Source organism: Terrapene carolina, unplaced genomic scaffold (genome assembly GCF_002925995.2).
Source record: "Terrapene carolina triunguis isolate 2854851 unplaced genomic scaffold, T_m_triunguis-2.0 Scaffold517, whole genome shotgun sequence".
In the NCBI taxonomy this organism is placed as follows: domain Eukaryota; kingdom Metazoa; phylum Chordata; order Testudines; family Emydidae; genus Terrapene; species Terrapene triunguis.
Genome location: NW_020664868.1, coordinates 3,358,519 through 3,363,576, shown reverse-complemented (window position 1 = coordinate 3,363,576; position 5,058 = coordinate 3,358,519).

The following is a 5,058-nucleotide window of genomic DNA, read 5'->3' as shown; positions in this document are numbered from 1 at the left end:
GAGGGGAGTGGGGGCTAGTGGTTAGATCAGGGGCTTGGGAGCCAGGACTCCTGGGTTCTATCCCCTGCTCTGGGAGGGGAGTGGGGTCTAGTGGTTAGAGCAGGGGGGATGGGAGCCAGGACTCCTGGGTTCTATCCCCTGCTCTGGGAGGGGAGTGGGATCTAGTGGTTAGAGCAGGGGCTTGGGAGCCAGGACTCCTGGGTTCTATCCCAGCTCGGGGAGGGGAGTGGGGTCTAGTGGTTAGAGCAGGGGGCTGCGAGCCAGGACTGCTGTATTCTGCCACTGACTCACCATTCGACCTCGAACCCGGGAGCAGTGGATAGTGCTTGCGGCCGCGCAGCCTTGTTCTGACTCTGTGGATTGTGTGCACGGGGGAGGGGGGCTGTTCAGGCTCTCGTCCCCGTCTTGATCCCTCCCGCAGTTCCCCCCGCCCCCGCAACCTGGCTCACGTGCATCTCCCCAGCAGGAGCTGTGGTGTTTGCTGGTGTCCATGCTAGTCACTGTGCATTTGGTGTATTACGGTAGCACTGAGGAGCCCCAGTCATGGACCAGGCCCCCATTTTGCCAGCTGCTGCACATTTGTATTGCTATTAGGTGTATTACGGTAGCGCCTAGCCGCTTCCATTGTGCTAGGGGCTGTATCTTTTTATTGCTATTAGATGTATTAGGGTAGCGCCTAGGCGGTCCCACTGTGCGAGGGGCTGTACAGACACAGAACAGAAAGACGGTCCCTGCCCTAATTTGATCCCTAAACTCAGGGTTTATTCCCTTGCTGGACGCTCCCCTTGGTCTCGCCACTGGCAGCCCTTGGGTGGAGCCTGTGTCTCCTTGGGCATCATGGTGCCTTTTTAACCCTTTACCCTCCCTCTTAGTCCCTGCTGGCCAGTGACTCCCAAAGCCCTTTGCAGACACAGAATCGGGGCTGGACCCCTTGTGCAAATTGATGTCAGTGGTTCTCTTCGGGGGAGGGGGGGAGGGGGAGGGTCTACGCCCCAGCTCCTGAAGTGCGGTTTATGGCCATTAATTATGCTCCCACCCACCCCGGGAGGAGGTGAGCGTTTTTCTCATGGGGGAGAAACTGAGGCACAGAGAGGCCAAAGGTCCTGTCCAGGGTTGTGGGTTAGAAACCAGGAGCCCTGAGGTGCAGCTCTGGGCTTTAACCACCAGCCCACGTTCCCTTGGGGGAGGGGGAAAGTCAGCCCCATGATTGTCGAAAGGCTTGGCTATAAGAGGCAGGGTGGCCCAGTGGTTAGGACTCTAGTCTAGGCATTGGGAGACCCATGGTCCATGCCCTGCTCTGCCACTGACTTCCTGCGTGACCTTGAGCAAGTCATTTAGGCTTTCCGAGCCTCAGTTTCCCCCTCTTTAAAATGGGGATAACAGCCGTTATGAGGATAAATCCATTAAAGATTATGAGGTGCTCAGATACTTTAGTGATGGGCACCATATAAGTTCCTAGGATAGATGGGTAATTTCCCAGACACTGTAGCTATACTGGTATGACTCCCTGGCGCTCTTATTGCAGGGTGTGTGTGTATGTCTATACAGGATCCGTGTCTCAGTTATACCAAGTAAGTGGCAGCTGATCGGGTTTTTTTTTTAATTAACCCTTAATGACACCCTTAATTAGTCAGATTCCATCAGATTTTTCTGTCCCTGGTACCCTTCCTCTTCTGTCTGTATGCTGAGGTGGCTTGTCAGGTCGCCAGGAGCAAGGCCTGTAACTTCCCCCCACGCCCAGGTTACTCCCAGGGGTGTCTGGCCTTAACCTCTCTGTGTCGCTTATTGTTGTTATGGTGGAGGCCCCAGCGAAAATCGGGAGCCCCCGCCTCAGGCCGGATGCTGCCCAGGTGCAGAGTGAGAGACAGCCCCTGCCCTGAAGGGTTCACTGTATACATTGGCAAAGGGTGGGAGGGGAAACTGAGGCAGGGAGCAGGGCTGTGATACTCAACGCCACACAGGACTAGAAGCCAGGTCTCTGGAGTCCCAGCGTCGTGCTCTGCCCACTGGGCCATGTTGCCTCTCCCCTATGTATTAAATTGCCCCTTTTCGCTGGGCCCCCCTTTCTGATCCCATACAGAGAGAGCGGCAGGTGGGTGTTGCTACCCACACCCCTGACCTTTCCTGCAGCTGCCACGGCAACATCACCCTGGAACGCCCCCCTCCCCCCAGGTTACTCCTGGGTGGGGGCCTGAGGAGGAGGGTAGTGGTGTTGGGAGTTCCCGTCCGCGGCCCCAGGCTGAGGGGTCCCTGGTGTCTGTTGGAAGACTATCACAGCCAAACATAATCCATCCCCCAAATTCTTAGCGCCTGGAGGGGACTGATTCAGAAGGTCGAGAACAACTCGGGGGTCGTCCATTTTGGATCTGGTCTTGACCAACAGGGATGAATTCGTTGGGAAGGCAAAGGTGGTCGGGAACTTGGGAGGAAGTGATCAGGATCTGATAGAATTCAAGATCCTACGGGAAGGAGGGCACGAGAACAGCAAAACAAGGACACTGGACTTCAGAAGGGTGGATTGCAACCGACTCAGAGAAATAGCAGGCGAGGGCCCATGGACAGACCAATTAGGAAGAAAAGGAGTCGAAGGGGGGCTGGCAGTTCCTAAAAGGGGTAATGCTAGGTGCTCATCATCAAGCTATTCTGATGCAGAGGAAAGATTAAAAAAGCCACAGGAGGCCAATGTGGCTGCACAAGGAGCTTTTTAGCGATCTAAAAACCCAAAGGGATACACGCAGGGAATGGGAGGAGGGTTATGGCACCAAGGACGTATACGTGGGAATAGCGCGAGCGTGTAGGGGCAAGATCAGGAAAGCCCAGGCGAGGAATGAGCTACAGCTGGCAAGGAAGGTTAGAGACGACGAGACGGGGTTCTTCAAATACGTCAGGCGAAAAAGAAAGATCACGGGCAGCGTGGGGCCGCTGCTCGGTGGAGAAGGTGAGCTGGGAACGGGAGATGATAGGAAGGCAGAGCTGCTCAATGCCCACCTGGCCTCAGTCTATCACATGTGACCGGATGACCACAGACAATAAAGGGGAAGGGCAGCAGATCGGGATAAAGTCAAGAACACGTCACAGATCTTCTGACCAATTTGAATGAAGTCAAATCAGCAGGGCTGGACACTGTTCACCCAGGGCACTGCAGGAAGTAGCCGAAGAAATCTCGGCGCTGCTGGCAATGATACAAACGCATGGATGACAGGAGAGGTCCCGGAAGGCTGGAGAAGGGCCAATGTAAAGCCCATCTTTAAAAGGGGGAGCCGGGGAACTATAGACCAGTCAGCCTGACTTCGATACCTGGGAGCTGCTAGAGCCATGTAGCAAACATGCCATTGGCGAATGCCAGCAGGCTGAAGGGGTGATCGCCAGCAGGCTGAAGGGTGATTGCTAGCAGCCAGCTTGGATTTACCAAGAACAAATCCTGCCAAACCAGCTGGATTCCCTTCTTTGACGGGGTAACTGGTTTGGTGGATGGGGGAATGCGGTGGATGTCATATACCTGGACTTCAGCAAGGCTTTTGACACAGTCCCCCGTGACATTCTGATAACTAAGCTGGAGAAATGTGGGCTCGGCGGAACTACCATTAAGTGGATACATAACTGGTTAAACAGCTGCAAACAAAGAGTAAGGAGGAATGGAACGATGTCGGGTTGGAGGGAGGTCTCGAGGGGGGTTCCCCAGGGATCTGTTCTGGGTTTGGTGTTGTTTAACATCTTTATTAATGCCCTGGATGTAGGTATAGAGGGAGCAGACTGACCACATTTGCAGGTGACACAAAGCTGGTGGTGGTGCGGGGGGTAGGGGGTGTTGCCAATACTTTGGAGGGTAGAGCTAAGATTCAGAGGGATCTTGATAAATTGGAGAACTGGGCTATAGACAACACAATGAAATTCAACACAGACAAATGGAAGGTGCTTCCGTTAGGGAAGAAAAACCAAATGCAGAATAGGGGGTAACTGGCTTGGCAGCAGCGCTGCTGAGAAGGAGCTGGGAGTTGTGGTGGATGGATCCCAACCTCAACATGAGTCAGCGACGCGATGCTGTTGTAAAAAAAAGCAAGTGCAGTTTTAGGTTGCGTTAACCGAGGCATAGCCTGCAAGTCCTGGGAGGTGACAGTACCGCTCTGCTGGAGAACAGTGTCCAATTTTGGTCATCAATGTATAGAAAGGATGTAGAGAAGCTGGAAAGGATCCAGAGGCGAGCGACAAAGATGATCAAAGGGTGGAACACAAGCCGTCTGAGCAAAGGCTGAAGGAGCTGGGTGTGGTTAGTTGGGAAAAGAGGAGATGAAAGGGGGACAGGATAGCGGTCTTCAAATACTTGGAAAGCTGCCATCAGAAAGATGGAGAAAAGTTGTTCTCTCCTGCCGCAGAGGGCAGGACAAGGGGCAGTGGGTTCAAACCACAGCCCAGCCGATCTAGATTAAATCTCCCCTCGCTGTAAGAACAGTAGGACAATGGAACAGACGCCTTTGGGGAGCGAGGGGCGGGGGGATCGTTTTCACTGGAGGTTTCAAAAGGAGGCTGGAGCCATCTGTCTTGGGTGGTTTAGACCCAACAAATCTGCACCTTGTGAGGGGGTTAGTCTAGATGACCCTTGCGGTCCCTTCTCACCCTGTGATTCTATCCCGTCGAGTGCAATTAAAAAAGCCGACTGGGCGGCATGCATGGGGCAACACCACCAGCAGAGGGCATGCTGTCGGGCACTCCCATGGGGGCAAAGAACTGGAGAACACAACCCCCTGCGCGCACACACATACTGCTCCCCTCCCCCCCCACACACACACGCTGCAATAGAGGAAGAACTAGGGAAGAGATGAGTGATGGTCTAGTGGATAGCGCACTGGAGTGGGAATTTGGACACCTCGGTTCTCATCCCAGCTCAGCCACTGATCTTCTCAGGGCCCTTTGTGTATTTAGACTGTGAGCACTTCGGGGCAGGGTCTGTGTCTGGGCAGCGCCCGGCGCGACGGGGCCCTGATCTCGGTCGCTGTGTGTCTGGGCAGCGCCTGGCCCGACGGGGCCCTGATCTCGGTCGCTGTGTGTCTAGGTGGCGCT